Source organism: Phacochoerus africanus, chromosome 11, assembly GCF_016906955.1.
Source record: "Phacochoerus africanus isolate WHEZ1 chromosome 11, ROS_Pafr_v1, whole genome shotgun sequence".
In the NCBI taxonomy this organism is placed as follows: domain Eukaryota; kingdom Metazoa; phylum Chordata; class Mammalia; order Artiodactyla; family Suidae; genus Phacochoerus; species Phacochoerus africanus.
Window position 1 is genome coordinate 40,776,039 of NC_062554.1, and position 16,546 is coordinate 40,792,584.

The window sequence follows — 16,546 nt, forward strand, 5'->3', positions numbered from 1 at the left end:
ATGGCTGCCACATTAGGCGTTCGGGTAAGACTGAGCACGGGAAGGCAGAGCACAGAAATCAGCAGCCTGGTCTAGAAGGATGATGGCTGAGAGGGTCAGGATCACCATGTGTGAAACATGAGTGCCTTCGAATCTCAGGATAACAAAACCAGAGTGTACCCCCTAAAGCTCACAGAGGCAGTTTTCGTCTAGTGAGAGGAACCCCTCTTTCCACATGGATAGTAAAGAGACTTCAGGTCATTGTAGAAGAAAATTTTGAATAACTTCATGGAGAGTAATTTCAGAGTGTGTACTAGTTTTCTATTACCTATAACAAATTATTTCAAATCCTAGAGACTTAAAATGACAAAAATGTATTATCTCACAGCGTCTGTGGGTCAGGAATTCAGGCACCACACCTGGGTGGCTCTGGCTCAGGGTCTTTCAAAATGTTGCTGTTAAGACCTTGGCAGTGGCCCAAGTCCTGGAGGGCTGGTCTGGTGAGGAAAGATCTGCTTCTAAGATGGTTCATTCACGTGGGCATTGGCAGGAGACCTCAGGTCCTTGCCACGCAGTCCTTTCTCTAGGGCTGCTTGAGCATCCTGATGACATGGCAGCTGACTTTCCCCAGAATAAGTGATCCAAAAAAGAAAAGGTGAAAGCCAAGGTATCTTTTATGAGCTATCCTCAGAAGCCACCATCTGCCGTTTACCCATTATTCTATCCATACACAGGTCTGCCCTGTTTAATGTAAGATAAGATTACCCAAGAACGTGCATACCAAGAGGTGAGGTGCATCGAAGGCCATCTTGGAGGCCAGTCACCACAGAATGAAACTCAGGAAGGATCCAGAATGTGCGGCAGCAGCATGGATCTATGGAGAGCAGGTATCACCTCCCACCCACCACCCCCTCCAGCTCAACCAGAGAACACTGGCCAAAGGGCAGACTTTGTGCCATAAGCCATCTGGAGCCATTCCAGACCTTCAGCTGTACTCATTGCTCAAGGGAAGATGTGTATGGACACATGGATCCGTTTTAGGGGCCTGACTTCTTCTGCTTGAGACCCTGGATGCTGGTTTCTGCTTGTCAATATATTTCTCTCACTGACCCTGCCATTAGTGAATCAAAGAGCAGTAGGAGCTCAGAGTCCAAAAGCGAGTGACCACATGACCTGAGGAAAATGACCAGGGAACAGGACATCGGCATGCCCTCAGAAATCTCCTGCCATCACTAAACAGTGAGCCTTTTTAACTGGCTGGAAGTAGATGTGTCAATCAGGAAAGATTCCTTCCCAAGGAAAGATTCATAAGAAAAGAAAAATGCTGGGAGTTCTCCTGTGGTACAGCAAGTTAAGGATCCAGCATTGTCACTACAGCAGATTAGGTCACAGCTGTGCTGTGGGTTCAATCCCTGGCCCGGGAACTTCTGCATGCCATGGGCATGGCCACAAAAGAAAGGAAGGTAGGAAGGGAGGAAGGAAGGAAGGCAAGCAAGCAAGCAAGCCAAAAATAAACTAGGAGTCATTTTTATGACGGGAGACTCTTATAGCCAAAGCTATTGTATTCTATTCTCCTTTCTCAGGCAGGACCATACTTCATCCAAAACAATGGGTAGCAGTTGCTCCTGTCATTAATGACTCCAAAAGATGGAAAGTGTGCATTTCTGCCAGGGCTGTAAGGATCGTCTCAGGGTGAAGTTCTTTAGCCTCTCAACCCAGGGAGAAAAAGAAAGTCTCTATGTTCTTGGGCACCAGTATATCCTCCTTTTCTTTCATTTTTAATAAAAAGTGGTCCATGCCAGTGTGCACCACACCACGTAATGATGACAATCAAGAAGTCTCCAGTCATGAGGAGGCAGATGAAGGACCTGGGAGGCCAGGAAGAAAACTGAAGCTGTGCAAAACCATCACCATGAAGACCAATGCCTCTTTCCAGCTTGGGCATGAGAAGATGGGAGTTCAGCAGAACCTAATTCAATGGCAAGACAAGCAACTGGAACCCCTCTCGCTCAAGATGAGTAAGAGCTTCTGACAGGCGAGTGCCAAAGAACCGTGGTGCAGATAAATGGAAAGTGTAACGGAGTTCCCGTTGTGGCTCAGTGGTTAACGAATCTGACTAGGAACCACGAGGTTGCAGGTTCGGCCCACGGCCTTGCTCAGTGGATTAAGGATCCGGAGTTGCCATGAGCTATGGTGTGGGTTGCAGACGCGGCTCAGATCCCGCGTTGCTGTGGCTCTGGCATAGGCCGATGGCTACAGCTCCCATTAGACCTCTAGCCTGGGAACCTCCACATGCTGTGGGAGCGGCCCTAGAAAAGGCAAAAAGACAAAAAAAAAAAAGAAAAAGAAAAAGAAAGAAAGTGTAAGAAGAAAGGTAAGCTTGACTTTTGTGAGAGTTTTAGAAAAATGCTTAATTTCAGAGATGTAAAATCAGGTGCTGAATCCATGCAAAAGAAAAATGGCTGAAAATGTTCAACCTCAAATTTCACAATGATAACAGTAACAGTCAATACAGTTAACATTTATGGAGCGCTTGCTTTTGCCAGGGACTCGCAAATGTCTTATATCTAAATGCCTTAATTACTCCAATGAAGTCAGTATTAATACCCCCACTTACAAAGAGGAAACACAAGATGACAGGGTTAACCAACTTACTTAAGGCGATACAGCTAGTAAGTATAATAGTCAGGATTCAAATTCTGGCAGTCTAACCCGAGCCCACAGCCTTAATTACCATACTAAGCTGTTTTTTGGTGTTTTTACAGCTATACCTGTGACTTACGGAAGTTCCCAGGGTGGGGTGGAATCAGAGTTGTAGATGCCAGCCTAAACCACAGCCACAGCCACTGCCATGCAGGATCCAAGCCACCTCTGAGACCCACATTGCAGCTTTTGGCAATGCCAGATCCTTAACCCACTGAGCAAGGCCAGGGATCAAACCTGCATCCTCACGGATACTATGTCAGTTCTTAACCGACTGAGCCACAACAGGAACTCCACTAAGCTGTTTGTAAAGGGTTAAAAAAAGGACCCAAATGCTGGTAAATGTAATTCATAGAATTCATGGAGAGATTCAACAACACAGGCTAGAAGTCTTCTAGCTCATTATGGGGTCAACACCATTAGTCCATCATTTCAGTAGAGCCTCAGTGCCATCGAATCTTAGGAATTCCAGTCTTGTAGGCAGCATACGAACAGTTCTCTTATTTTGTTCCTGAAGAAGTTGATGTGCCTTGCCTGCGGCCACCCAGGCCCCTACTGTCACTGTCCACCAGAAAAGCACTCTCCTCCAAGACAGCTCTCATGAGTTACTCCTGTGTCTATGCAGGGTCCCACACCAGCCATCCCACCCCTGCCCTCTCTGTAAAATCAAGGAGCTTCGTGTTGGAGACGTTGACAAGTTTCATCCTGTGGTCATAAGAAAGCAACACCAAAGGCCTAAAGGTTGGGAGAAGTCTGGGTTGCATCTCGTGATGACAGTTCAGTTCACCTCAAAAGAGGTATGAAACAGGAGGTGATGTTATCGCAGCCTCAGAGTTTTTCGGGAAAGCTACACCGCCTCTCCTGCCCCTCCCCTCAAGCTTTCCAGCTGAGTTGACCCTGCCTCTTTCTGCTCCTGCCTCCCCCTTCTGCCCCCAGGCCTTGCGAAAGTTCATTCCCAGTGCACTTCACCCAAAGACTCTCAGATGGAGGACAGAACTTTTTCTTAGATGGTCTTCAACTTTAAGAATCCCAAGAAGTCATTTCATCCACTCTGCTATCTCTTCCTTTCCTGGTATCAAATGCAAAGCTCATGGTCAGTTCAGTTTATCAAAGAAAGGGCCCCCTTATCCGTATCATTCTTTTCCCTTTCTTATTCTGTATGCCACTTACACAGGTTACAGAGAAGTATTGTTTTAGCATCAGTTTGGCTTTGAAGCTCCCTGTTAGTCCCATGACCTTGGGCAAGCCACTTACCTCTCTAAGCCTCCACTTCTTCCTCCGTCAAATGAGGACAACAACAGAGCCTGTTTCATAGAGTTGTTGCAGGATCAGGAGTTGAAATAAAAAAAAATGCACATCCCAGGCTCAGCACAGTACCCTGCACACAGCAAATGCACGATAAATGGAGGCTGCTATGATGATTAGGGCAGCGATGGAGGGACTGGAGAGAAGGACCGCTTGTCAAAAGCAGCCCTGCTAAGGAAGCCTGTGAGTGAGCCACTTGCCCAGACCAAAGGCTCCCGGGGAATTGCTAGTGATGTCGCTGCCTGGGGTAACAGAAAGGAGAGGAGGCAATTATACAGCGTGTAACAAAAATAATTTCATTTCTAATGCCTTTCCCCTGCTGGGCCACTTAGGATCCAAACAGTAACAACAAGGCGGGGGTGGAAATGAGAAGGGCAGGCAGGTTCTGAAGGAACCCAGTGACAAATGAACAGTCCCCAGGACTCACTGTGGCTCCCAGACTTCTCAGGGGACTGTCCTTGGGGGCTGTGGCTGCCCTTCTGTGCGGAGCCACAGCACCCTGGAAGGCAGGTCTGCCCAAGCTGGCTGTAGGCTTATTGACAGGGCCCCTGGGGGCTGAGTGGGCCTGACCTCACCAACCATCCTTGTCTGGGAACAGGCGGACATCACTCAGGGGACTCCAGGGGGAAACAGCCAGGGGTCCTGTATCCTTTCCCTCCACACCACCGCAGACAGCAAAGAATTCCCCTGCCTTTTGCTGGAAAAAGTGAAAATCCTGCAAGGGCCGTCAGATTACAACAAATAGCCCATCGGCCTGAAGCTAACACCTTATCCGTGCCTATTTAACATCAGCCACTTCCAAGGGGCCCCTTACAAGACTTTACTTGTGCTCTTGGCTCCCACACCCGCTATTACACTGACCCCCGCTCTCAGATGCCCCTGTGCCCTCCAGGGCTCCAGAGTTTGGGATTCTGCAGAGGCACAGCCTCTTCCATCCAGGGGAAGGGGGAGTCCCTAGGCCCCGGTGCGTCATCTCTGGCTCCTCCCTGTTCCCCTGAAGCCAGCAGAGGCATCTGTTCCTCCAGAGAAAAACCCCATGTCTCCTAGGGAGCACTCTCCCAGGGGACATCCCAGCTGCCCAGGGTGTTGATTTACCCCATTTGTCAGATTGAGGTGAAAGGGAGAAGAAGGGGGAAAAAGTGCAGACCAGAAGGGCAAGCTTCCCTCCTCTCTCTGGACCCGACAAGGAGCAAACTAAGTGGCTGAATCGTGTAGTTTTACTCCTCCACCCACATGTACTGACACTATAATCAAGCTATTTTTCGAGCCTATGCATTTAGATAATACAATTCCATTGCCAAAAAAAAAAAAAAAAACCAAGAAAGAAATCTTCAATTATATTGGTGATGGGGCCCAGGTTAGAGGCACTGGTGTGTTAACATTAGATGCTGACACCACTGGAGTAATTAAAAAGGCTAGAGATAACATCAGTCTACCACCCAGAACTGGTATAGAAGCAACGTGCACACCCTTAGGGGCTCTACTGAGTATCCTGAGGCGCTGGGGAGCTCATCCATAATCTCCAAGGGAAGGAAGCCTGAAGACCTCCCAGGGCCAGAAGAGACCCTGTTGGAGAGGAGAAGGGGGAGTGATGGTACTGGGGTTCAGCTAAGTGAGAGGCCCCATACAGGGGAGGATGCCGGCTGGGAAGCTGACCCAGGCTGTGCCCTTCCTGCTGCCTGTGGCTTCCCAGCAATTTGCTGGATGCAGGGTGCTTTCCTGCTAAGCAGAGCTCCTGGTAGGCTAGACAAGCTCAATCCTGGTGCCCTGGAACTAGAACGCTTATACCACTGCCTTTGTAGAGAATTTGAATAACAGCAGCGAGACTGTCATCTTTCTGGACTAAAGAAAAGGCTGCCTTTTTTAGGAGCAGAAGCATCCATGGATGTCGGAGGAGGTCCAAGTAACCCGAGGATTTTAGGGCTCTGATAGCAGCGTTGAGGGGAAGATGGGACTGAGCAGGCAGTCACCCTGTTCTTTTTAAGACCTCAAAGCTTAGGTTACTGGCATCTGTGCTATACAACCTGATTCTGGAAGATACTGGAGATATAGTTTGGGGTCCTGGCATTATAAAACCTCAACTTTTTTTTTATTTTTAGGGCCACACCTGCAGCATATGGCAGTTCCCAGGCTAAGGTCGAATTGGAGCTGCAGCCCAGGGCCTATGCCACAGCCACAGCCACAGCCATGCCAGATCTGAGCGGCATCTATGACATATGCCACAGCTCACGGCAACGCTGGATCCTTCACCCACTGAGCAGGGGCAGAGACTGAAGACACATCCTCATGGATACTAGTTGGGTTCTTAACCCACTGAGCCACAATGGGAACTCCTAGAACCTCAACTTCGATTCTCCTCTCCCTTTCTCGGTGCTAAAACACCTTCCCTGGTGGGGATTCATGGGCATTAAGCTACAAGGGAGAGAGAAGCGGTGGGAGGCAGGTCAGAAAATAGGAGCCACTGGAAGGGGCAGGATTGGCTCAAGGAAGTCTCATCCTCCTCTCCACCCCTACCCCTGCCACGCACATACTCTGTGCCACTGTCACAGCCAGGCTTCTTCCTCCACACCAAAGCATGACTTCTGCTTGCAGGGAAAATGGAGACAGCTCCTTCCAGACTGAATCCACACGCCTCTCCCCTTACACATGTTTACTCAGAGAACAGTGACCTTAGACCCGTCTAGCTTCGACAGGTCAATCCTAGGTATATAGGAGGCTGTATTTCCTATGAGATCCTGAGTTCCCTTTGTTTCTACTGATAGAAGGAAGAACAGAGGGTTTCTCTCAAGTTCAGATTCTCCTACATCATTGCCTGTTCTAGACAGACATAATTCAAGCTTGCAGGTGAAGGCAGAACACTGACTAGCCCACAAACATCATTACTGGGCTTATTTACCCCTACAAGCTTCCGAGCTTTTATGGAGCACAAGAACCAAATCAATACAGTCAATATGTCACTGCCAGCAGGGCACGAGTGGCTACCAGCCTGAGGGAACGTGGCGTGCTACTAAGCTGAACTAATCACTTCTTGGCATTTCAGGAGTGGCTGGGTTAGCAGATCACAGCACATGCATACTGAAAGATGATAATTCCCCCCCACCCCAGGAGGGGAGGGGAGAAGAATACACAGGGCGGCCCCCAAAGGAGCCTTGGTATTTATACAGGTCAATGTAAAACCATATTGATGATTCTTAGAGAGGCCAAAAATCTGTTTCAGAAAGAAGGAAAGCCCAAATCCTGTGAGAAGAGGTTGGACTGCATCCTCTATTGCAGTAAAAGGACTGAAATGGGGGGGGGAGTTCCCTTCACCACCAGTCCCACACCCGAAGAGCTGCACATGCATTACTACAAAAGACAAAGAGGTCAATTAAAGGCTTTAACCATGCTGCCCCTCTAATCCGAGAAGTATGAACTTGTACGAGAGATGATTTCTTAACCCAATGTACATATGAATCATCCAGAAATATTGTTAAAATATACATTTTTAGGCCTCAGCTTGAAATTCTCATTCAGCAGTTCTTCAGACAAGAACCAAAAACATGATTTTTTTTTTTTTATTAACCATCTTCCCGGGTGATTTAGATACACAAAGTTCATTAAAACAAAAACCAGCCCTTACAGAAAGACTGTCCCAGACCTCTGCCACGAATCCGAGTACCCCATGTTCCAGGCATCTTTTCCCTTCAGGCTGTGCTGGGAAGACAAGGAACTGAGAATGTTCTTCAGGGGACCGAGGCTGGAACCAGTCTGGCCCTCGCTTGGCTCTTGGTCTAACCCTCTCAAATGTCTTCCCTGTCAGCTGTCTGATCTCAGGGATGGCATCAACACCCCCTCCCAGGAATATGCCAGGAATCGTTAACACTGAGCAGAGAAGTCCACGACAGGGGGCCAGGACCCAGCAAATCGGCTTACTGATTCTCTTATGATTAATCACATTCACAATGGGCCTCTCTCTTTCTCTCTGCCCACCCCCATCAAATAGCAGCAACAGAGAAAAAATAAGAAGAATGACTTTTTTCCCCCAAATGATCCTAAAGCTGCAGGATGAATCAGGAATAAGCAGAGTATTTGCACCTGAAGGGGGGAGAATCACATAGTTCCTAGAGGGGAGCAAGAATTAGCCTGAGAGGTCTGTAGCCTGGTCAAAATCCAGAAATGATTGGATTTGCAGAAGGAACTAGAGAGGATCCGCAAAGTGTCTCGCATGGCACCAACCACAGGAGCCTCCAGGACAAAAAAAAAAAAAAATAGGTGGGGCGAGAGTGACTCACTCAGATAGCTTCCCTATGGCTGAGAGAAAGGGCCTGTCCCTATGGAGCTGCAGTGCTGTGATTTGTGTCCATGGCAAAGCCTGTTGTGTAGACACACACGCACCTTCTTACCTCTGCTCTTCAAGAGAAAGCGCGTACAGGCTGCCCGCTGAAGGCGGGGATGGGCACGCGCTCTGTCTGGCCCTCAGAGCCGTCTCTTGTCTCTGAGCACCGCCCTATCTAGGCTCCTGGTCCATTCCAGAGTAGGAGTCACCCTCCTCCTCTGCCCCCATCATCACCCCCATTCCCAGGACGAGATGGGTTTGAAACCCCAGCCTCCCTCCTCGACTGAATCTCAAACCGAGATGACGAAGGAGAACGTAAATTCAGAACCAAGCGGCACATTAGGGTGTAGGAGAGTAGAGCCAGAACCAGCCTCTCCCCTACCCTTGGCTTCGGTCCTTAGAAACTGAAAAGTCTCAGGTCACATAAATGTGGAGTTGCGAAAACAACCCTTCTCCCTATGGGGCAGTTGGAAACTCTGCCCGCGCGCCCTGGGGTCCCAGAGTCGGGTGCCGGCGGAAAGTGCCCCCCCACCCCGAGATGGTCCGGGAGCCGGCCACCCTGTGAAGCCGCGGCTCCGGGGGGCTCGCTCTGGGCGCTCCGCGGGGAGGCCGCCCCAGTCTTACTAGCTGGTGCCCAGAGCGAGGATTCGCGCCCCAGTGGCGCGAAGGATGCCAAGAGGGTGCGAGGCGGGAGGACAGCGCTGTGTTCCCCTTGTCCCCGGCCAAATGGCCCGACGGAGAGTCGGGGAGAGCCCGACCGCAGGTGGGGCGGTCCTCGGGTAGAAGGCGCCAGAGTGGCCGGACAAACTTCTGATCCTAGGCGCGCCGCCCTCCGAGCTCCCTCCTCCTCTCCCAGGGACCGTGCCTGGGCTCGAGTCACCCGTCGCTGCATCCTGCCGGCACTTACCTTCAAGCCATAGGGCGCCCGGGGGCAGAGACGGCGCCGGCTGCTCGAGGCTTCCGGCTCCCGCTGCATCCACGCTCGGCCGCCCCTCCGGCAGCCGTCAGGGGCCGCCGCTCTCCTCGGCGGGTCCCTGGCTCCCGGCCCCGCCGCGCCGTTCAGAGCCCCGGCGGGCAGCCGCTCGGCCGGCTCCGACCCGCTGGGAGCAGTGGACCGGCCGCGGCGGGGCGGGGTGGGGCGGGGCCGGCGCGGGGCGGGCGTGAGGCGCAGGGACCCGGCGCGGAGGCGGCGCGGTGCGCGCAGCAGGCGACCGGCTTCAGCACTGAAGCTGGACAGAGCAGCAGCTCCGGAGCGCAAGGAGCGCGGGAGGGAGGGGGCGGGGCCATGGGGCGCCTCGGGCCCCGCCCCTGAGACAGGCCCCGCCCCTCCCCCTGCGCGCGTGAGCGCGGGCCCTGGGCGCCCAGACTGCGAGGAGGGGTTCGTGTGTGGGAGATGCTGCCGTCCCTGGCTTTGAGGCAGGTCGGAGCCCAGCGGTCCCTCCACAACCCCAAAGTAACACCCTATACATGCAGGGCTGCGGTGACAGGTGTCCTCATGGCCTGCTTGTCTGTTCCCTCCTTTGAGGAGTCAGAGTGTAGCTGCCTTCTTAGCCAAGGGGGGGGGGGGGGAGGGATGTTTTTTAGTTAAAACTCCATTTCAAGAGGACAAGGGTTGGGGGAGGCACTTTTCATCCAAGAAGTCAGGGAAAGAGGAGCCTGGTCCAAGGACCTATCTTCTAACCTTTGGTTAGTTCTGTGCTAAATTCTTTTGCATAATCTTCCAGGGGAAAGCCTGCTTGGAATTGACCTAAGATGGAAATTCAAAAGGAGGACCCAGGATTCCAGCTCACCTTTGACTCCAAACGGAGTTGGGGGGGGAGGGGCACAGGAGAAGGGAAGGTGGTGGTGAGGGCTGTTCTGTTGCTGGTCTTCTGCCCCTGATCTTTGGGCTTCAGAGAAATGGCCTTCCTCTCACCTTTCCCCCTTCTCTTTATTACTGCTTTTGCGATTAGATTCCAACTTCACAGATCCACATATACTGGGATGTTTTTCAACAGTAAGTGGTACAGTGCTACACTATTGGGGGTGTGTTCAATCCACTCACTCCCAAACTTGGATTAGGAGGGCAGTCTATAAATTACATGTGGATTTTTGAGGGTTGGTGCCCTAACCCCATCATTGTTCAAGGGTTAACTGTAGTTGCTGACTGTCCTTCCTTTGCCAGGCTCTGTGGCAGATTCGGGGGGTCACAGAGAGGACACAGGACTCCTGCTCTCCTGGCCTGCCAGTCCAGAGTGGAGACCTTCTAGAAACACCTGCGACACACCTGTGGCTTGAGCAGGTGCTGTGGAACACACAAAAAGAGAAACCTCACAGGGCTAAGTATTGAAGAAGCAGTGCCCCTTCCCCAGGGGGGAGAAGGCACCATTCCAGGCTGGAGCAACATCATAGACAAAGAGCTAAACATACATATCGAGGAGCCGGTCCATCCTAGCTGGAGTCTGGTTGCTTCAGGGCTTGGGGCTCTAGGCCACAAAAGTTAAATCTGAGTCAGCATTGCCTCCAATGACACACACGTATTGAAAATTAGAGTTGGGAGTTCCCGTCATGGTGCAGCAGAAACGAATCCAACTAGCAACCATGAGGTTGTGGGTTTGATCCCTGGCCTCGCTCAGTGGGTTAAGGATCTGGCATTGCCATGAGCTGTGGTGTGGGTCTCAGATGTGGCTCTGATCTGGCATGGCTGTGGCTGTGGAGTAGGCCAGCCGCTGTAGCCTGATTTGACCCCTAGCCTGGGAACCTCCATATGCTGCGGGGGCACCCCTAAAAAAAAAAGAAAACCAAAAATTGGAGTTGGAAAAATTTTTAGCATTCATCTGACCTCCCCACTCTCATCGCTCTGCAAGAAGAAACTGAAGCCCAGAGAAATAGAGTCCCTTCCAGATGCCAGTGAGATCCAGTGTTGGACCAGTTCCCCATCTCCCGAGGCTCAGACCAATCCATCCCCCGTCTCTGGAGGCAGAGAGAAGGGGCAGAGGATGGAAGTGGGCACGGTGAGCCTCTTCCCCTGCTCCTTGCTTTTGGCGCTATATTTGGAGCTAGACTGTCCCCAGTCCTCCTGCAGGCTTGATAGGGAGAAATCACAACAGATAAGGATCCTAACATTTTGCTATATTTGCATTTAAAGCAATAAGATATTGCAGACATGGTTGAAATTTCAGTATTCCCCCTCATATGCCCTCAGGTCATTTTTTTTCCCCAGGGTTAAAATCCACTAAGGAAATGCTTGGTGGCTCCCAGCTCAGCACCTCTACTTCAGTCCAGGAACAGAGTCACCCAGTGAACAGGCCACCTATCTCCTGACCAGTCAGAGGCCCTGGATTGATGTTCTTCTGTCACCTACCAGTTGTGTGACCCTGACTAAATAGTTCAATCTCTCTAAGCCTCAGATCCCCCATCTTTAAATTGGGGCTAAAAATACCTTTGTTTCTGAATCACATTGAGGATAATAGATGAGGAAGTATTTGATAAACTATACTGTGGGCGGGCCCTGGCTGCCCAAGGTGGGGAGGGCAGCCCGGCTCATTCAGGAAGCAGAAGACGACCCTTTGTGGGGAGCACCGACCCAAAGACACAGTAGCTCTGTGCTGCCTTTTCTCCCTGATCTCGCATGGCTGAGTGGATTTCACGCTGGCTCTGAGTGAGACGGATGGATCTTTTAGTTTTCAATTAGCAGACGCCTCGCTCTTTAAACAAGCGGCACAGCAAACAGATGCCCTGAGTGACTGATGACAGGGAGCATCTGTGGCCAAGCGGGCGGGCAGTCCAGAGGCCGCACCAGGAGGCTCCTGCTTCCTGCTTCCCCAGCTGGCAGGGCCCTCTGGAGGTCATTTGGTGCCTTCCCTCCCCTCCAGGCAGAACTGTACCCAGTCTGAGCAGGCCAGTGGGGGCAGGGAGGCCTTTTTCCTTGTAGCTTTCCTGGAAAGGGGGACACAAGAGCCTCCTTGTGTTTCTATGTGTTCCAGAACCTTCCAGAGTCAGGAAGTTGTTTCTGATGTGCTACCTACATCTTTATTTCTATTCTTTGTTGTTGAAAATGGTGAGCAGATGATGAGTAATGGCTGTTAGGGGAAGAGGATGGGTTGAGGCTGGTAGGAGTTTAGGGAGTAATGAAGAAACTAAAGGTTGGACCCAACAGAGAGAAGGAAAGATCTAGAATGCTCCTCTGTGCTCCAAGAACAGCCTCTGAGCTGAAAGAGGAGACATGTCTGGGGCTTGGAAGGGAGAGTCCCTTGCTGGTCTCTGTCAAACTCTGAGGTAACCACAGAGAGACACACAGACAGACCATCACAGGCCCCCTTCAGAGGATTGTTTCACAGAAAATAAGGGAAATACCCTCACTGGAGGAGATGGAAGCAGAGCAGGGTCAGGGAAGCAACACCATTGGAGTCATGGACTTGGTTCATGGCAACACTCCACAACCTTGTCTCTGAGCCTCAGTTTCCTTAGCTGGCAAAGTCCGGGTACAGGTCCTTATTTCAGCCTATCGTGAAGATTAAGTGGGAATGACAACAGACATACTGGTGCTCAGTCCATACATTTTGCCTGTTTTCTGCTCTTTCTGAAAATTCCAACGAGAGAGGAAGGAAAGGCATACAGCTCTATGTGGGATTCCCACCTACTTTTCAGACTGCAGATGAAGACTAAGCCCCTGTTTTCAAGCCCTGGGGATGTTTCTTTCCTCGCCCTCCTCTCTTTTGTCATTATGTCCTTTCCCATTTGCAAGTAACTCTGAGGAGGATCGCCAAGGTGGCCATCCTTCTGGATCAGAGAAGGTGTGAGAGCAAAAAGAAAACTCTATTATTTTTACCAAAGTGCAGAAAACTTTAGAGAGGTAGAGAACTTTGGTTACAGACGTTGCCGAGAGACCCACACCCCCGTGTCGGGATAGCCCTAGTGAAAGGACCAAAGGAAAGAGAGGCTGGTCTTCCTAAGGCGTGGGGTGGGGGGGGGGAAATGAGGGAATGGGGGGGTGGGGGTGGAGAAGGAAAGGATTCTTTTCAAAGGAGAGGTTCTGGCCTCTCTCTTTGACCAAGATGGGAGAACAGAGAGAGTTACCTGAGAGTTTTGACGTCTCCATGTGCAATTCACCCTTAGAGACTGATTTCCTCGCTGGGCTTTTCCACCTCAGTGTGAAATGGACATTTGTCAATGTTCTTTGCATCCTCCTATTCTGAAACAAAAAGAATACAGGTGTGCCCCACTTTTTAAAGAGTCTGTTATACAATTCTGCAGAGTTACAACAAAACAGATAAATTAAAAATGCAGTTATCCACATGACAAATTTATTTAATTGCTTGATGGGAAGAGATCATAAAAATACACACCTTATTTGCCCACCCATGTTCAGAGCAGCGTTATTCACAACAACCAGAGGTAGAAGCAACCCAGGGGTCCATCAACAGATGAAAGGATAAACAAAACGTAGTTTATCCACACAGTGAGATGTTATTCAGCCTTACAAGGCGAGGAATCCTGTCACATGTGGCAAGATGGATGAACGTTGAGGACAATATGCTAATGAAATAACCCAGTCACAAAAGGACAAATATTGCGGGACCCCACTTCCATAAAGTACCGAAAGAAGGAAGAGATTCAAGTAGTAGTTGCCAGGGGCTGGAGGGAGTGGTGAATAGGGAGTTCGCATTGAGAAGGTACAGAGTTTCCATTCGGGAAGATGCAATCGTTCTGGAGATGGATGCTGGTGATGGTTGCCCAGCAATGTGAATGCACTTAATGCCACAGACCTGTACATTAAGGTGCTAGATGATTTGTTATACATATTTTACTACAACTGAAAACATATAAATCTTGTGTTTCAGTAGCCACTGAAGTCTCCATATATGTGCAAACAAAATAAAACATCTTGAAAATTACCAGGTATTAAATAGGTGGAAAAATGTCTACCCATAGAAAACAAACAATTTACATAGACCTTCTGAAGTTGTATGTAGGGAAGTTCACTTAGTATTGCTTTGGAATTCCTCAGCCCTTTCTGAGATCCAAGCTACTTTCCAACAGCCTTATGATGTCAGGAATATCATGAATTGGGACGAGCGCTGGGAAGCTTCCTAAAGGGTTTCCTCTTCCAGAAGTTGGGGACAGGCGATGAAACTGAGATAATCCTTTTCATATAGTCTGCACATTCAAGCCTTCGGGATTTTAAGGGGATTGTACCATTTAGGAAAAGCTCCAAGAATGAAGAAAAGCTCAATAAGAGCTTTTCTTACTGAGGGTGAACAAATCAGACACACAGACGTTTTTAGTCCATAAGCCAACCAGCAGCTTTCGGGGTCCTTTCTCACGTCCTTTGCCTTTGTATGTGTTTGCCTTCGCCATGGCTGAGGACTCTACCCACTGCTCGTGCCCTCGCTGCCTCTCTCACAGCCAAAGTATCAGTCAGGGAACATGCATGGAAGAAACAGTTTGGGCAGTTTATACAGAAAAGAATGTCCTTGAAAATACTGTAGTAGCTCACAGAATCCCAAGGGGGATTAGAACACCAGCCTTATGAAACAGGCAGCAAGAAAAGAGCTAGTTGCTGTTAGGTCTTCACCCAAAATCAAGTCTACCCAGGGGTCCAGTGAGAACTCAGTTATTGCAGGTGAACACAGGGGCGCCAAATGGCACCACCACCACCACTGCTGCTGGCGTCAGACACTGGCATCCCCACTCCCTCCCCCCTACTCTGTCATGCTACTTAAAGAGACTGAAAGTCATGGCTTTTTGTGCTGCCTCTAGAATGGATGCTCCGCTATCCCTGCTTCTCTGCATCACCAGCTCCTGAGTCAAAATCTGGGGCACCTTCCTCTCACTGAGCCAACCCAGAACCACCCAGTGAGGGGCTCTCCAGTTGAGGAAGGGAGAAAGGCTGCAGAGCCAAACAACCATAATCCGCTCTATCCCAGATCCAGAGGAAACCAGAAATGATTCCGTCCCATCCACTCCACTAGCTGAATGCCACGCAAATCCACTGTCCACTCTCACTGTCACCACTGCGATTCAGGTCTACATTATCATCTCGGGCAGTTATTACCAGAGACTTTTCTCTGGTCTCCCACGTCCAACCAGTCCTCCACACTGCATAAGAATGCTGTTTTGAAAACATAAATTTGATCATGTCACCCCTGCTTAAAACCCTCCAAAGTCTTTCCCTTGCCTTTGAGATAAATTCTAATCTTGTTAAAATGGATTTAAATCTGCCACAGCTATCCCTTGCCTCTCTGAAGCTTCGTCTCTGCTAGTATTCCCCCTCTGCAGTGAATGAATCAATGAGTTTTGGAAAGAGTCACAGAAATGATCTACCCTAAAGTTTCCTAAATTTGTCCTTAGTTTGGGCACAATGCAAACACCTGGGAAACTAAAAGAAAAATACATGTCTGGGACCCTAATGCCAGACTTACTGGATCAGAATTTAAGGAGGGGATTTTCTGGTATTTCTAAAAGGCCAAGCAGTGGTTCTAAGCACCAGCCAAATGGGGAAATGCTAATCTAATCCATGCCCCTCATTTTATAGCTGTGGGAGCCAAAGCCTGGACAGGTTAAACACTCAGTGTACGTGAATCAAGCTTGGTGTTGTAATGAAGCAAAACTTTGAGCAAAGCTGATCTGACACATTTAGTGCTATACATATTATTATTGTGCTCCATGGTAATTAGGCATGAATAGAGGGTAAGTTCTTCAGGGGAAGAACTACTAATGTAGATACAGAAGCCAAGTACTTGGGAAGGGTCAACTTGATTGGGAGAGGGAAAGGAACCATTGGGAAGGACTGGGGCTCTGCTCCAAAGCTCCATAGAGGGCCCCCAGCTCTGTCACCTGGGCTTCAGTAGATCTGATGGTAGGTAGGGCTGCCCACAGATTTGGAGAGTCAGTTGGGAGCTAGGTTGCTGGGAAGTGATGCAAGGAAAGCCCTTAGAGTGGGATGAAACAGCACCTGGCCCTTTCCTCCAGTGAGAGAGGGACCGGACTGGATGGGGGATGGTGGGAAGAGGCATTGGAGACCTTGAAGAAACAAGCCAAGGAATGGAACTTAAAGAAATCCCTTTCTCTGCCTACTTTCAAGCAGAAGCGTCTTCCTTGGACATGAAAATTTTCACTGCGTCCTGTTCCAGACCCATCTCCAGGGCTGTATTTACACTACTCTCTTTGTCTGAAATAACTGACACTCCCCCCAACCCCACCCCAATCTATATATCTGGTTCCCACTGATCTTTCAGGGTCCACTTCAAATAGTTGTGTCCC

The 16,546-nt window shown here is 49.8% G+C and overlaps 1 protein-coding gene across 1 annotated transcript in view; it reads right to left on the minus strand.

Annotated features, from left to right (window-relative positions):
• The window catches only part of DRD2 (dopamine receptor D2), a 66,495-nt gene extending 56,968 nt beyond the window's left edge, over positions 1 to 9,527 (minus strand). The window contains exon 1 of the mRNA XM_047753854.1: positions 9,210 to 9,527. The gene's annotated coding sequence lies outside the window, so the exon portion shown is untranslated. The remainder of the gene's footprint in view (positions 1 to 9,209) is intronic.
• Positions 9,528 to 16,546: the final 7,019 nt, after the last annotated feature.